Below are 17784 nucleotides of genomic sequence, written 5' to 3'. Positions count from 1 at the left end.
CCAGCGGCCGCCTTGGCACCAGGACGCCCCCCGCGGAAGCAATTGGAAGCAGGGTGGGATCCGTTACATCGCAAGCAAAGGTGTCGAAAACGACACCGTTGCCCCAGGGGGCACGTGGCATTGTTGAACGCGAAACACGTCCCCTTCGCCGGCGTCTGCTGCGGAGAACAGGCCGCGTTCCAAGGGCGGCACGGCGGACCCTCCACCGCTGGTCGAAACTGACTCGTCGTTGCGGCCTGCGCCACCGACGCCCCCTTAGCCACCATCTTCACATCCTGCGCTCGCGTGACCCGAAGCCATACCTCCACGTCTTTGCATCCGAAGTCAATGACGTGTAGGTAATCGTGCTTCTGACGGAACTGTTTGTCGTACTGCAGCCACGAATCGTCCTTAGACTGACGCTGCATGTCATGCACGAGGTGAATATACCTGATGACGTTCATGTGTTCATCAGGGCGATCCTCCAAGTAGCACGCCGCGAAAACACAGAAACCCGCAAACCAGTTGTCATACGATCGAAAGGCCTCCGTCCCAATACCGCCCTTCGCGAGCGCTTCATTACCTTCCCTCTTGGTGTCCTCCGTCAACGTAAAGAGGTCGACGTATTCCCCCCGCCTAATCTTCCTCCTGCAACTCTCCCGCAATCCCCGCAAGACTGCCGTGTACTCGCAGCGAACCACGCCCGGCAAATTACGCCTCCTCCTTTCCCGTCGAGAACTACCACTACTCTTCCGAGACCGCTTATCCCGGTGCCGCTCCTCACGCCGCGCGTACCTGATAGCCCTCTTCCTAGCCTTCGTGGTGCTACTAACCGCAGACTGGCACGACGAATAAGAGGAAGATCTACTCGACGTACTGCCGTACGAGGAAGAAGAGGACCCCAGCGACATAGCAACAGTATCGGCGTCCCACTCACCGGCGAGCCCGCTTCCGGAAGGCGATACGACGGCCACGACCGGCTCCTCGTCCCGATCGTTATCCGGATCCGCACCTGAAAAAGAAGGGACAACCGTCCCCGGAGCCGAAGCCCCCCTGGCGGGAATGAAAGCAGACGCCCCCACGGGCGATGGGGCAGTGCTACCCAGCAACGCAGCGGCGGAGCCCAGACTGTGACACACCTGTAGAAACTGCACCATGGCTGGGTCAGACGCACTTGGGGGAACGGCCGTGTCGCCCGAAGCGGGAACCGATGAAACGCCACCCGGGGACAAAGCCGACAAAAACGGCGCAAACGCCGCAGTCATGGCCGACAGTGCAGATGCAACGGCAGAGGGATCCGGAGCCGCAGCCGCAGCTCCAGAGGTCCCCCCAGCCCCCGGGTCCACAGCCGGGATGGGTCGAACCACGCCGGCACGCCGCCCCAATAACCCCCGTTCCCTCCTGCGGTGCATCTCGAGCCACCGAGCCTCTCCGGCCCCCACTGGCCCCGCCCACCGGGAGAACCCGATGCCTTCTGCCACCAGCCAGAACCCCCCCCTCCAGCCCCCCGCCGTCACTACCAGAGGCCCCTGGGAGCCCCCCCCCCCCCGTCAGAGCTGCCCCACGGGCGCGTGCGCACGCCCGTGATCCGGATTGCGCCAGCCTCACCGGACGGCCCGTGGAAGCTTCACCGTCCCCCTCCATAGAGGCAATCCCCTCATGCTCTGGTGACTCTCAGCGGTGGAGAGCGCAGGGAACGCGCGCGTCCCTGTGCCGCAGCAGCCGGCGGAGAATCCACGCCAGCGGGCTCCCCGGCTGGCTCTCCCCGCCGGCTGCCCGCTGCACCCCGCACACGTCCGCCGCCCAGCCAGACTTCAGCCGCCGGCGCGCCGAAGGGATCCCCCGGCAGCCGCGGCCTAGCCGGCGACGGGGCGGGCGCACGCGGCAACGGGGCGGACGCACGCGCCGCCGCGCGCGCCCGAGAACGAGCGCCCGCAGCAGCGCCAGCGAGCAGAGCGCTCCGGCCCGTTGTAGGGCCCGCATCAAGGAAGCGGGCAGGGGGGGCAGAGGAGCGGCGGGGACGGGGCATGTCAGGCTAATGTATAATCCCGGGCAATGAGGACAGAGGGGGCACAGCAACAGCAGCTATGACAAGAGCTCTCAAAAATAAGATGCAGCACAGCAAGAGACAAAGGGGGGTAGAGCACTCACCCTCACCACGAGAAAAGCAGAAGAGGCTTAAGGCTTAAGAACCCATTCCACCTACCCCCAACATTCATTCCTATTGGCTAACAATAAAACTCCCATAATGCCTTACCGTCCTGCCCCCAGACTAGCTGAGGTTTAACCCACTCCTCTCCTATTCTGTCAATTCGTTCTCCTAAATGATAAAAAAAAAAACACAGAGAGATAACTAATGAAACACTGAATATGATATTAAGCCTTGATGGTGATAAAATAAATATAACACAAGTGTAAACTGCTTAAATCCTCGTCAATACACTGACAGCTACTACCCGTTCATTGCTCCTAAATATGCACTACTTTTACACTGAGCTAGTCTATCTTCTATGGGGAGTTGATCGCAGCAGCAAATTTGTTAGCAGTTGGGCAAAACCATGGCGGTCACTCCGACCCGTTCGCACGCAGCTTTTTATCGCTGTGGTGCTAACGAGTGCGGAATGCGCATGCGCGGCGGGTATTCCTGGAAATCACTGTAATGTAGCATTTCGTATGCAGATACAGCCGCAGTCCCACGCAGAATATAGGCATGCTGCATATAATTTTAATCAACAGAAGCTGCTTGTGCATCCTAGCCATACAGTCATGCAAATAAGATGCAGTTTCATAAACAAAAGGCGCCCAACATTAGCAGAGCTGCCAGCTGACTCATGCCAGGCATCTCCTGCAGAAATAGCAGCGGTGCTAGGGGGCACCAGCCAAAATCTTGCCTAGGGCATTATATTGGTTAGGGCCGGCTCTTAAGCCGAGCCCATCATCGCTGGATCCATCGCACAGGGTAAGTATGTATATGCCTAGTCTTGTTCTGCTTGAAATTTGTTTAGCTTAGCAGGGCTGCACAAGCGATCGCAGCCCTGCTAAGCTAAAATACACTCCCCCATAGGCATGGGCTAGTTGACCGCAGCAGCAGCAAAAAGTTGCTGGCTGCGATAAACTCGGAATAACCACCCATGTGCACAGCACAGGAAGGGGGGGACGGAGACTGGGCAGATGTAACATGTGCAGAGAGAGTTAGATTTGGGTGGGGTGTATTCAAACTGAAATCTAAATTGCAGTGTAAAAATAAAGCAGCCAGTATTTAACCTTCACAGAAACAATATAACCCACCCAAATCTAACTCTCTCTGCAAATGTTATATCTGCCCCCTACAGTGCTCATGTGGCCTAATTCAGACCTGATTGCTGCTTTTGCAAAGTAGCCGATCAGGTCCGAACTGCGCATGCGCCGGTGCCGCAGTGAGCCAGCGCATGCCAGACAGCCAATGTCCATCTCAGCCCAGCGACTGACTCTGCCTGATTGGGCGGGCCGGCAGCGTTTGGCCGCCGTTTTGGGGGCACGGTCTGGGCAACGCATGCGTGCCAGGACCGTGCAGGGGGCGGGCCACACGCAGCCGCTGCAACCTCTTTTGTTCCTGAAGAGTAGCTCCCCCCCAGTGCAGCTCCTGCGCGCTGGTAGGGAGATTCTCATCAGGTACAATAGCATCGCCGCCGTGCAATGCTTTTGTACTTGTGCAGGAGGGGTTAGGGCCAGACATGCGGGGCGGACTTGCCCTGTGTTGGGCGTCCACCCGCATATCTGAGTAACTGATCGTAGCCGTGCAAATTTCAGCACAGCTACGATCATTCACACTGACATGCGGGGGGGACGCCCAGCACATGGCTATCCCACCCCGCATGTCAGTACCGCCCCCCCCCCCTGCAGAAGTGCAAAGGCATCGCACAGTGGCGATGCCTTTGCACTTCAAGAGTAGCTCCCGACCAGCGCAGCTTTAGCGTGCTGGCCGGGAGCTACTCATCGCTCCCCGGCACGCAGTAGCTGCATGTGACGTCACACAGCCGCTGCGGCCCGCTCCCCGTTTGGTCCAGCTACGCCTGCGTTGGCTGGGCCGCGCCCATGAAACGGCAGCCAAACGTCGTTTCCTCTCCCCCCCCGCCCAGCGACCAATCAATCAGGCAAAGGTGATCGTACTGCAGCGACGGCCTACGGCCGTCTGGCATGCACCAGCGCACTGCGGCACCTGCGCATGCACAGTACTGACCCGATCGCACCACTGCGATAAACTGCAGCGTGCGATCGGGTCAGAATGACCCCCTATGTACACAGGGTTGTCTTAACAGCATTGTAGGTCCTGGGCAAAGCAATGCATTGGGGCCCCTAACAAGGGGCGTATCTACCCATTGGCCAGGATGGCACTCTCCAGTGGCGCCGGCAGAAGAAGGGCGCCGCCTGGAGGTGCCACCCGATGCCAAGGGGTAGACTTACATAGACTAGGCACTAGGCAGTTACCTATTTGTACCGGAGACATGCAGCACAGCAGTCACTTGGTGATACTAGCGCTGATGTGCGGCATCGTACTTCAGTGAAGCAGCTCTAAAACTACAACTCCCAGCAGCCCTTGCTGCCAGGAGCTCCTGGCACAAGGGCTGCTGGGAGATGAAGTTTTACTTTGAGCTGCTTCACTGAAGTGCGGTGCCGGACATCGGCACTAATTACACCAAGTGACTGCTGTGCTGCATGTCTCCGGTACAAACAGGTAACTGCCTAGTACCTAGTCTATGTAAGCAGTGGCGTAACTACCATAGGTGCAGGGGATGCAGTTGCTATGGGGCCCAGGCTGTCATAGGGGCTCTGGACCCACCGCTTCCCCTACACCAAGTCAGTCACGCTGCTGCAGTACAGTGTTCCTGCCCCTCTCCCTGCCTGTGTGTACATAGTAGAGCGCTGGGAGCAGTACAGGCAGTGGTGACATCAGACCCAGTACAACGGATGGAGAGGGAGGGCGGTCAGCACTGTCCTCATCAGTGCTGCGCAGCTCCTCGTGCTGTGAACCTCCTTTACCGGTACCGGCCGCAGCAGTGCAGCACTTCCCTGTCATGGTGGCGCCGTGACACAGAGACAGAGCCCGACGCAGCAGCAGGTGGATGGCGGCTTCCAAGGAGCAGCTGAACGAGCTGTGGCTGCTCTATTTCACCAAGGCAAGCACCGACCTGAATGTGCACACTACACACCTGGGGGGGGGGCCACACTAGTATATAGACATGTGGGTTAGGGGGCAACACCTGAACACACACATCTGGAGGCCAAACCTTTACACACATCGGGGACGGGGGACCACACATGCACATACACACACATACACACTTGGAGGCCCCACACCTACAAATACATACACCTGGGAGACAGGGGAGCCACACCTGCACACACCTGTGGGGACACCTATATACACACACAACCCCAGGGCCCCACCTGCTGTGGGCCAGGGTCAGTATGGTGTAATACACACCTCCTCTAGGGTTAGGGCTGTAATACCGACGATTGGTATCCAGGAGGTCAGCATCCCGACCACGGGATCCCGGTCACCAGAATGCTGGCGGGAGGGGGGACAAGTGCAAAGGAGCCCCTTGTGGGCTCGCTGTGCTCGCCACAGGTTCTATTCTCACACTATGGGTGTGGTGGCATTTCGGCTGCCGACATTGTAAGCGATTGGGATTCTGGCATCGGTATCCTGACTCCCAATAAAGCAACTACATCCCCTCCTCTATTTGTGTCTTTCATCGAAACCAATACCTACTACTGGGCTGAGTGACCACTTGCACTCAGGACATTTATAGCAGTGCTGCAGTGAGTGGGCCAGGCAAGCAACCCCAGGTCAGTGCTACCATCAGCTGTTTCAGCCCAGTGTCTCCCCAGCTAACCAACCCTCACCTATCCCAGTGTTTCCCCCTCCACCATCTCAATGTCTCTCACCCTGTTAGTCCAGTGTATCCCCACTTTCCTCCTCTATCGGCAAACGTCCCCCAAGTCACTGCCCCCCCACCTAACCCCCACAGCCAGTATAGTTACACTGCCCCTCACAGTCACAATGCCCCTCGACCTCTTTCGGCACAGTGCCCACCCTTTTCCAGCCTAGTATTCGCCCTCCCATTTCCATTTCACTGCCACTCTTTCCTTCCAGCCCAGTGTCCTTTACATATATCACCCCCTCCCTTCCCAGGTTCTGGCACCCTGCCAGCCCACTGCTCCCCCACCCACCTAGATCCCACTCCAGCCAAGTGTCACCCCTGCCTCCAGTCAAGTGGCACCATCTGCTCACTGACCCCCCATCTAAGTGTCTCACAGCCTGCCAGCCCCAAGCACCCCACTGCCCCATTCCCAGATGCCTTACCTGGATAGTCCAAATATGTATAGTAGTTGATAGGATGGCACTCACAGGGGTGGTCTTCAGTTTGCCGGCGTCCGAGCTCCCGATGACCAGCATATCGGCGCCGGAATCCCAACCGCATACCTGCAGCTTTTCTCCCTCTTGGGGGTCAATGACCCCCCTGGAGGGAGAATAGATAGCGTGGCGCACGTAGAGCGCCACCGTGCCCGCAAGGGGCTCATTTGCGATCGCCCAGCTGTTGGAATGCCGGCAGTCGGGATTTCCGGCGCCGGTATGCTGGCCACTGGGAGCCCGGCCACCGGCATAACATACTACACCCCACTCACAGGACTTCAATATAAATGAAAAAACTGGACCCGTGTGGTCAATTAAATGAAAGTCTTTTCATTTATAATGAAGTTCTGTGAGTGCCGTCCTATCAACTAATATATATACATATACAGAGGCGTAACTAGGGTTTTTGGAGCCCAGGGCAAGATGTAAAATGGCGACCACCCCCCACCCCCCAAAAAAAGCACACAAAAAGAGGCATGTGCGCGCGCTGAAAAACGGGCGTGGCCACACACCAGAAGGGGTGTGGCCACGCTCCAGAAGGGGTGTGGCCACTGAAAATGGCCCACAGTGCCAGTTACATTGCCCCACAGTGCCAGATACAATGCCCCACAGTGCCGGATACATGCTCCACAGCGCCGGATACATGCTCCACAGTGCCGGATACATGCCCCACAGCGCCGGATACATGCCCCACAGTGCCAGTTACATTGCCCCACAGTGCCAATTACATTGCCCCACAGTGCCAGTTACATTGCCCCACAGTGCCAGATACAATGCCCCACAGTGCCGGATACATGCCCCACAGTGCCAGTTACATTGCCCCACTGTGCCAGATACATGCCCCACAGTGCCAGTTACATTGCCCCACAGTGCCAGATACATGCCCCACTGTGCCAGATACATGCCCCACATTGCCAGTTACATTGCCCCACTGTGCCAGATACATGCCCCACAGTGCCAGTTACATTGCCCCACTGTCAGATACATGCCCCACAGTGCCAGTTACATTGCCCCACTGTGCCAGATACATGCCCCACAGTGCCAGTTACATGTCCCACAGTGCCAGTTACATGCCCCACAGTGCGAGATACATGCCCCACAGTGCCAGGCCCCACTCAGTGCCAGTTACATGCCCCATTTGGTGCCAGATACATGCCCGCCTGTGCCCGTGCCCCCCCCCCCTCCCCCCGTTCACTCACCGGCCGCTTATGTGAGGGGAGGAGAGCGCAGCGCAGCGCCTCTCCTTCCCCTCACCGCTCCGTCCAGGTCTCCCGTCCCGTCTCCGGCGGCTGTGTCTGGCGCCGGTTCACTAGCCAATCAGAGCTCGCGGACCGGCAGCCAATCAGGAGCTGGTCCGCAAGCTCTGATTGGCTAACGCCGGAGACCGGACACAGCAGCGCTGCTAGTGCTGGCAGCGGCGGTGAGGGGAGGGAGACACGCTGCGCTCTCCTCCCCTCACATTTAGGGTTGACGGGGGCGAGTGGGGCATGATGCCCTGGCCGGTGGCGGCGCCCCCCCTCTCCTGGGCCTGCCAAGGCGCCCAGGGCACGTGCCCCACTCGCCCTACCCTAGATACGCCTCTGTACATTTACATATATGTTATCATGTATGTAATATATGTGCTGGCCGTTAACTTGCACCCGCCCAGTTGCACTGTCACTCACCACACCGGCTTGTGCAGCAAGTGTAGGGGTGGTTGGCTGACTGCCCGTACACACAGAACAATGCACCAATATATCTGTAATTATATTGGTCATTGGCTGTTCTGCACAGCCGACATGATCTGTCTGTGAACGAAGTCGATCACAGACATACAGTATCGCTGTTGCACACTGACCGACGCACCTGCGATAAATCGGCCATTCAATTGAACAGCTGCTATATTGGCCAGTGTGTACCAGCATAAGGCTTTACACAGTCCTTGTAAGCCCGCCCCCAGACTCCTGTGAAACTAGCCACTACTATATACTTATATACAGTATATATATATATATATATATATATATATATATATATATATACACACTGCTCAAAAAAATAAAGGTAACACTAAAATAACACATCCTAGATCTGAATGAATGAAATATTCTTATTAAATACTTTGTTCTTTACATAGTTGAATGTGCTGACAACAAAATCACACAAAAATTATCAATGGTAATCAAATTTATTAACCCATGGAGGTCTGGATTTGGAGTCACACTCAAAATTAAAGTGGAAAAACACACTACAGGCTGATCCAACTTTGATGTAATGTCCTTAAAACAAGTCAAAATGAGGCTCAGTAGTGTGTATGGCCTCCACGTGCCTGTATGACCTCCCTACAACGCCTGGGCATGCTCCTGATGAGGTGGCGGATGGTCTCCTGAGGGATCTCATCCCAGACCTGGACTAAAGCATCCGCCAACTCCTGGACAGTCTGTGGTGCAACGTGGCATTGGTGGATGGAGCGAGACATGATGTCCCAGATGTTCTCAATTGGTTTCAGGTCTGGGGAACGGGCGGGCCAGTCCATAGCATCAATGCCTTCGTCTTGCAGGAACTGCTGACACGCTCCAGCTACATGAGGTCTAGCATTGTCTTGCATTAGGAGGAACCCAGGGCCAACTGCACCAGCATATGGTCTCACAAGGGGTCTGAGGATCTCATCTCGGTACCTAATGGCAGTCAGGCTACCTCTGGCGAGCACATACAGGGCTGTGCGGCCCCCCAAAGAAATGCCACACCACACCATTACTGACCCACTGCCAAACCGGTCATGCTGGAGGATGTTGCAGGCAGCAGAACGTTCTCCTTGGCGTCTCCAGACCCTGTCACGTCTGTCACATGTGCTCAGTGAGAACCTGCTTTCATCTGTTTAGAGCACAGGGCGCCAGTGGCGAATTTGCCAATCTAGGTGTTCTCTGGCAAATGCCAAACGTCCTGCACGGTGTTGGGCTGTAAGCACAACCCCCACCTGTGGACATCGGGCCCTCATACCACCCTCATGGAGTCTGTTTCTGATCGTTTGAGTAGACACATGCACATTTGTAGCTTGCTGGAGGTCATTTTGCAGGGCTCTGGCAGTGCTCCTCCTGTTCCTCCATGCACAAAGGCGGAGGTAGCGGTCCTGCTGCTGGGTTGTTGCCCTCCTACGGCCTCCTCCACGTCTCCTGATGTACTGGCCTGTCTCCTGGTAGCGCCTCCATGCTCTGGACACTACGCTGACAGACACAGCAAACCTTCTTGCCACAGCTCGCATTGATGTGCCATCCTGGATGAGCTGCACTACCTGAGCCACTTGTTTGGGTTGTAGACTCCGTCTCATGCTACCACTAGAGTGAAAGCACTGCCAGCTTTCAAAAGTGACCAAAACATCAGCCAGAAAGCATAGGAGCTGAGAAGTGGTCTGTGGTCACCACCTGCAGAACAACTCCTTTATTGGGGGTGTCTTGCTAATTGCCTATAATTTCCACCTGTTGTCTATTCCATTTGCACAACAGCATGTGAAATTGATTGTCAATCAGTGTTGCTTCCTAAGTGGACAGTTTGATTTCACAGAAGTGTGATTGACTTGGAGTTACATTGTGTTGTTTAAGTGTTCCCTTTATCTTTTTTGAGCAGTGTATATCTATCTATCTATATATATCTATCTATCTATATATATATATATATATACTGTATACACTCACACACATGTGGCATAACATGTATAAGGGGTACTACTGTGTGGCGTAACCTGTATAAGGGGTGCTACTCTGTGGAGTAATGTGTATAAGGGGTACTACTGTGTGGCGTAACGTGAATGACCGACACTACTGTGTGGTGTAATGTGAGTAAATTTTACATATTGATAATAAAATATTGGAGCTGATTGGCAGGTGCGTTATCACCTTGCACTTATCACTGCTTTATCACTTTTCCAGGCTTAATACATCTTCCCCAATTCACATTATGACATACAGTGTGCCCAGTTCATATTATGCCATATTACAGTGCCCCCCGTTCAAACTGTGCCACATTAGAGTGCCCTTCAGTTCAAATTATACCATGTTACAGTGCCCCAGCTGATATTATGCCACATTATAGTGCCCTCCATATTACAATGAGTAGATCAGATTATCAGACATTACCGTTATAACATCCACTACACACTTCCCTCACTGAAAATGTAATGTCACACAATTCAGGCAATGGATAAGACCCAATTGCTTATCAGGCAAATCTGGGAAATTGTTATGCAACTCTATAACCTGGGTCCAGCTCCCCTAAGCCTCTGGGCCCCCAAACAACACACCCCTTGCACCCACTATAGTTATGCATAAAGGGGGTCATTCCGAGTTGTTCGCTCGCAAGCGGATTTTAGCAGATTTGCTCATGCTAAGCCGCCGCCTACTGGGAGTGAATCTTAGCATCTTAAAATTGCGAACGATGTATTCGCAATATTGCGATTACACACCTCGTAGCAGTTTCTGAGTAGCTCCAGACTTACTCGGCATCTGCGATCAGTTCAGTGCTTGTCGTTCCTGGTTTGACGTCACAAACACACCCAGCGTTCGCCCAGACACTCCCCCGTTTCTCCGGCCACTCCTGCGTTTCTTCCGGAAACGGTAGCGTTTTTTCCCACACGCCCATAAAACGGCCTGTTTCCGCCCAGTAACACCCATTTCCTGTCAATCACATTACGATCGCCAGAACGATGAAAAAGCCGTGAGTAAAAATCCTAACTGCATAGCAAATTTACTTGGCGCAGTCGCAGTGCGGACATTGCGCATGCGCATTAAGCGGAAAATCGCTGCGATGCGAAGATTTTTACCGAGCGAACAACTCGGAATGACCCCATAATGTACACAATAAATAAGGACATGGACTTATTCTTAGCAACAAGCTATTGTGGGCTGCAGACAATTTTAAGGTGCAAGTCTAATAAACTATGGAGTCAATTCAATTTGCCGCAGTGGAACATGTTGCGATGCACTGGCAACAGCATCTCAACTCGCCCCCATCGAAACTCGAGTATGGGGGCTGCAAACACTAATAAGCGAGTCTGGGGGTAACATACTGCAAGTGAAGCTCTTGTGGTAAAATATCCCCCTCGTGCCTGCTCCTCCTTCTAACAGACACTCTGAACACCAAGTTCCAAAGACGCAGCTGCTGTGCAATACTGTCCATCTCTGAATCTTTGAAGACCTTCGAAGGGGAGAAGATTGCATCATTTAAACACATTTGCTCCTAGATTTTATAATATAGAGTGCAGAGCTGTCATTAATAAACATCACTTTTATAGTCTTCAATGACATCCTGGGCAAAATGTAAAAGAGTGAGAGTTTCAAAAAGTGAGAGATTTGGTAAGGTTTTGCAGTTTTTTTTTAAAGTGGCAATCATTTACACAGCAAGATCAACTTGGTTTTGCAGTGTAAGTGATTGCCACTTTTAAAAAAAACTGGAAAACCTTAGCAAATCTCATTATCTGAAACTCTTACTATATTACATTTGGCCCCCAGTCTCTATTCCCGCTATACAATAGCCCAATGAAATAAAACACACCACAGTGCATAGCTACCTTTATTTATGGAAGCCACTAACACAATTGTATCTAATCAATTTTGTATAATTATCGGTGTGTTGGTTGAACAAAAGTATAGCTCAAGTGAATTGAGATTTGAGATGTGTAGAAGTATTCTCTACATTCGAGGTCAGGATATTCTATAGAGCAAGGGGCTCTTTACCTATTAGTGGAGGCAAAGTAAATTTTTCGGCATGACTGCAATCAGCGAAAGGGTTTATTTACAATTCAGGCGCATACTGTAAAGTTCTTTGTGATAATTAGACTCATTCCCATGTTCCATGAATGGCTATTTCATGTGTTTCAATTCACAGCAATGCCTGTGTGTGTGTAAGCAACTATAAACAGACAGAAGTTGAAAAATCAGAGCATTACAGGATTGACATAATTTTCCATCAACAGGCAGCTAATCAGAAGATTAGAACTTTCACGGGTTTAGATCAGGGGAAAAGAATGTTCACAGAGCTTGGCCAACACGCAACCAATCAGGACACGGGACAGCTTGTAATCAGTCATTAGTACATGCACAGGTCTACATCAGACTGTAAACAAACAGCTAGAGAACATTCACAAACAAATGCTAACAGACCCAACAGCCAGCTGCGCTAGGAAAACCCCCAACTAAATATATGTGTAAAACATTTGTATTTGAGTCGGTAAAAATGTTAAAACTAAAAAATGTGAACATGGAGCTAAGCATCAAATAAAATTATACAACTGTTTTATCAATTCCCATCATTTAGAAATGTAGAATTTAGTGTTTCGAATTTAGTGTTTGCAAATTACGGCTAGCATGTAACTCATTCATTGAAAACCCCTATTTCTCTAACGTCCTAGTGGATGCTGGGGACTCCGTAAGGACCATGGGGAATAGACGGGCTCCGCAGGAGACTGGGCACTCTAAAGAAAGATTTAGTACTACCTGGTGTGCACTGGCTCCTGCCTTTATGCCCCTCCTCCAGACCTCAGTTAAAATCTGTGCCCGGCCAGAGCTGGGTGCTTTTAGTGAGCTCTCCTGAGCTTGCTAATAAGAAAGTATTTTAGAAAAGGGGGGTTTTGGGTTTGGGAATACCGCACAGGATCAAAAAAAGAGAGATATGAAAGCAGTAAATAAGATATTAACTCCGAGAAAAACTGACTGATTAGACGGTAGTCTAAGATGAATCACCTTCTACCATCAGAATGAATCTCTATCGGCAGACAGAAATGGTGATTGTCAGCGGTGCTCCCAAAGGTCCAAACGTATTTGAATTTAGGAAAAGAAGAAAAAATGACCTTGGGTGGGAGCACTCATTCCCGGAGAGTTATTAGTGGATATGATGTCTGTATGAGTAGTAATGTGATAATGAAAAGATTAAAACATAACTTTTAATAATCTATATCTAAAAGGCTAGGTACACTAATTTGAGTTTACTGTAAAGGAATTTTTACTTTTGTTTTGAAAAACACAAGATACCCAATTTGATGATAAGATGGCTATGAACTTTCTTAAGCCATATGAAGTTAAATCTGCGAATATATTAATGGATAGTTACTGTGATAATTCAGTATCTGGCAAGCAAATGCCCATCCCTCCGTTGGTTCAGTGCAAACACCCATTCAATTCCACTGGAGACCCACAACACCTGGTATTCCCAAATGGTCTCCCACTGAAGTACTGACCAGGCCCAACACTGTATCGCCTCCAAGATCGGACGGGATTGGGCATACCCAGTGTGGTATGGTAGTGGGTGACGTATGGAAAAGGGCAGAGATTGCAACTGATTGCGGGATTTGTGTTATTGTGCCAGTTTTAGCCAAGTACAATCCTCCTTAAAATTTGTTGACCGTCATTGCACCAATTTAGCGACCCAAACACATGGGTATGCAGAGGTTAAATCATATGGTCAACAAGAGTTGATAACATAAGCCTCTATTGTTTTTGTTCGTGGCATGAGGCAAAACAAAAATAGTAGCCTATTATGATTTAAGGCATGTATAAAGAACAAACACAAAATTCCAATGAGCCAAGTGTCTGTTATTGCAGATTAAATCTGTCAGAAAAGCAAAAATTGAATAGTATCAACAATGGAAGGATTGGCTAAATTAGCACACAGATATATAGGTAGATGTGCTTTAAAGTAATATATATTTTGCTGCAATAGGTTTTAGACAGTGTAAACCTATATTTTGCTGCAATGGGTTTAGACAGTGCAAACCATGAACACTCGCATACCAGCAGCTGATATAACCAATACAATTGTTGCCATAAATTTAACATGTGCTGATACTTAGAAGCCAAATGTAAACTTTTTTTATATAGAGAAAGCACACATTGTTGCAGCTACCACTGCCCTGTACTGTGTTATAATTATATATTCAATTTACAATTTTTAAAAATACAAAACAGCATAGACAATTTGCAGGCAGAAATTAGTGGCTAAATGCCACAAGTAATAGTGCAGTTAGTCATAGATAGCACCTATAATAAATTGATGTGTGCTTGACAAAGAAAAAGACGGCTATTTTCCGTATATAAACCATAAGAAGCAGCTCAAATAATTATCAGACAAAGAAATGGCAACTGAATATCACGGGTAGCGGTGTAACTATTAGTGCACAACACCTATAGTTAGTGATTCTAAGCATGTGCTTGCATCTCAAAACCAGCAAGATGAGATTACCCAAATAAATATTGGGCTGATGGTGGTGGTGGGGGCAGTGAACAGGGGGGAAGGGGGAGAGAGGATACTTATGCCGTGCGCCTCCCCGTCCCGTCGAGTGCCGCCGAGCCGCCTATGTCCGTGCGGTGTGCAGGCTGGCCGTCTCGCCTGGTCTCCTATCCTCCGTTGCTGGTCTGAGACTGGTCACGTGAGAGCGCTCTCCGTGACCCACAATCACGTACCCAACGTACGTTTCGCAGTCAGCTTGTTCACGGGTAGCGTGAGCATAGAGGCGCTGGCAGCAGCAATATATTGGGAAGTACCACCAATAGCGGCTGGATTAACACAGCGGAAACATATATTTAATAATGCCGTGCCTGACGCCAGGGGAACTTGGGCTTAATACAAGACCCATTTGTTCTGGTTAATTGAATGGGAATTAACAGCTTAAACATGATGAGAGTATTGCGTTTACAAGGAGCAAAAACATGTTTGAAGGAGAGTAAATTTGCCGTTTGAAAGGGGTATATTATGTAAATTAGAAATAGCCTATGACCATGATATAGTTCTATCGATTAGGGAATGTAGAGCCGAAAACACACAGAGGCACCGTAATAACTCTAATCAAAGATAATAATGTTGTTGTATTAATTGGTGGTTGAGATGTATACTTAGTAAAGAGTTGATAACTTGATTAATCAGTGAAAACAAATGCCGGTAGTTGCTTAATTAAAGGATACAGATTGAACTACGAGAACCACTAGCTGGATTTGCTGCTGATTGCTAATAGTATTGACAGGTATTGGAATAGGATAATTATATTTTGTTCTATCCCTAATCGATAGAACTATATCATGGTCATAGGCTATTTCTAATTTACATAATATACCCCTTTCAAACGGCAAATTTACTCTCCTTCAAACATGTTTTTGCTCCTTGTAAACGCAATACTCTCATCATGTTTAAGCTGTTAATTCCCATTCAATTAACCAGAACAAATGGGTCTTGTATTAAGCCCAAGTTCCCCTGGCGTCAGGCACGGCATTATTAAATATATGTTTCCGCTGTGTTAATCCAGCCGCTATTGGTGGTACTTCCCAATATATTGCTGCTGCCAGCGCCTCTATGCTCACGCTACCCGTGAACAAGCTGACTGCGAAACGTACGTTGGGTACGTGATTGTGGGTCACGGAGAGCGCTCTCACGTGACCAGTCTCAGACCAGCAACGGAGGATAGGAGACCAGGCGAGACGGCCAGCCTGCACACCGCACGGACATAGGCGGCTCGGCGGCACTCGACGGGACGGGGAGGCGCACGGCATAAGTATCCTCTCTCCCCCTTCCCCCCTGTTCACTGCCCCCACCACCACCATCAGCCCAATATTTATTTGGGTAATCTCATCTTGCTGGTTTTGAGATGCAAGCACATGCTTAGAATCACTAACTATAGGTGTTGTGCACTAATAGTTACACCGCTACCCGTGATATTCAGTTGCCATTTCTTTGTCTGATAATTATTTGAGCTGCTTCTTATGGTTTATATACGGAAAATAGCCGTCTTTTTCTTTGTCAAGCACACATCAATTTATTATAGGTGCTATCTATGACTAACTGCACTATTACTTGTGGCATTTAGCCACTAATTTCTGCCTGCAAATTGTCTATGCTGTTTTGTATTTTTAAAAATTGTAAATTGAATATATAATTATAACACAGTACAGGGCAGTGGTAGCTGCAACAATGTGTGCTTTCTCTATATAAAAAAAGTTTACATTTGGCTTCTAAGTATCAGCACATGTTAAATTTATGGCAACAATTGTATTGGTTATATCAGCTGCTGGTATGCGAGTGTTCATGGTTTGCACTGTCTAAACCCATTGCAGCAAAATATAGGTTTACACTGTCTAAAACCTATTGCAGCAAAATATATATTACTTTAAAGCACATCTACCTATATATCTGTGTGCTAATTTAGCCAATCCTTCCATTGTTGATACTATTCAATTTTTGCTTTTCTGACAGATTTAATCTGCAATAACAGACACTTGGCTCATTGGAATTTTGTGTTTGTTCTTTATACATGCCTTAAATCATAATAGGCTACTATTTTTGTTTTGCCTCATGCCACGAACAAAAACAATAGAGGCTTATGTTATCAACTCTTGTTGACCATATGATTTAACCTCTGCATACCCATGTGTTTGGGTCGCTAAATTGGTGCAATGACGGTCAACAAATTTTAAGGAGGATTGTACTTGGCTAAAACTGGCACAATAACACAAATCCCGCAATCAGTTGCAATCTCTGCCCTTTTCCATACGTCACCCACTACCATACCACACTGGGTATGCCCAATCCCGTCCGATCTTGGAGGCGATACAGTGTTGGGCCTGGTCAGTACTTCAGTGGGAGACCATTTGGGAATACCAGGTGTTGTGGGTCTCCAGTGGAATTGAATGGGTGTTTGCACTGAACCAACGGAGGGATGGGCATTTGCTTGCCAGATACTGAATTATCACAGTAACTATCCATTAATATATTCGCAGATTTAACTTCATATGGCTTAAGAAAGTTCATAGCCATCTTATCATCAAATTGGGTATCTTGTGTTTTTCAAAACAAAAGTAAAAATTCCTTTACAGTAAACTCAAATTAGTGTACCTAGCCTTTTAGATATAGATTATTAAAAGTTATGTTTTAATCTTTTCATTATCACATTACTACTCATACAGACATCATATCCACTAATAACTCTCCGGGAATGAGTGCTCCCACCCAAGGTCATTTTTTCTTCTTTTCCTAAATTCAAGAAAGTATTTTAGTTAGGTTTTTTTTTTATTTTCAGAGAGCTTCTGCTGGCAACAGACTCTCTGCTACGTGGGACTGAGGGGAGAGAAGCAAACCTACTAACTGCGGCTAGGTTGCGCTTCTTAGGCTACTGGACACCATTAGCTCCAGAGGGATCGTACACAGGACCTGACCTTGTCGTCCGTTCCCGGAGCCGCGCCGCCGCCCCCCTCGCAGAGCCAGAAGTCAGAAGCCGGCAGAAGCAAGAAGACATCGAAATCGGCGGCAGAAGACTCCTGTCTTCACATGAGGTAGCGCACAGCACTGCAGCTGTGCGCCACTGCGCCCACACTACCCACACACTCCGGTCACTGTAGGGTGCAGGGCGCAGGGGGGGGCGCCCTGGGCAGCAATTAGGATACCTCTTGGCAAAA

The 17784-nt window shown here is 49.7% G+C and overlaps 2 pseudogenes; one reads left to right on the top strand and one right to left on the bottom strand.

Annotated features, from left to right (window-relative positions):
- Positions 1-13534: 13534 nt before the first annotated feature.
- On the bottom strand, positions 13535-13653 carry LOC135052752 (5S ribosomal RNA; annotated as a pseudogene).
- A 3233-nt stretch (positions 13654-16886) lies between these two features.
- On the top strand, positions 16887-17005 carry LOC135052750 (5S ribosomal RNA; annotated as a pseudogene).
- The last annotated feature ends 779 nt before the right edge of the window (positions 17006-17784 follow it).

Source organism: Pseudophryne corroboree, chromosome 2 (assembly GCF_028390025.1).
Source record: "Pseudophryne corroboree isolate aPseCor3 chromosome 2, aPseCor3.hap2, whole genome shotgun sequence".
NCBI classification, from domain to species: Eukaryota; Metazoa; Chordata; class Amphibia; order Anura; family Myobatrachidae; genus Pseudophryne; species Pseudophryne corroboree.
Note: the sequence above shows the minus strand (reverse complement) of the source record. Positions and strands in the feature narration are given on the sequence as shown.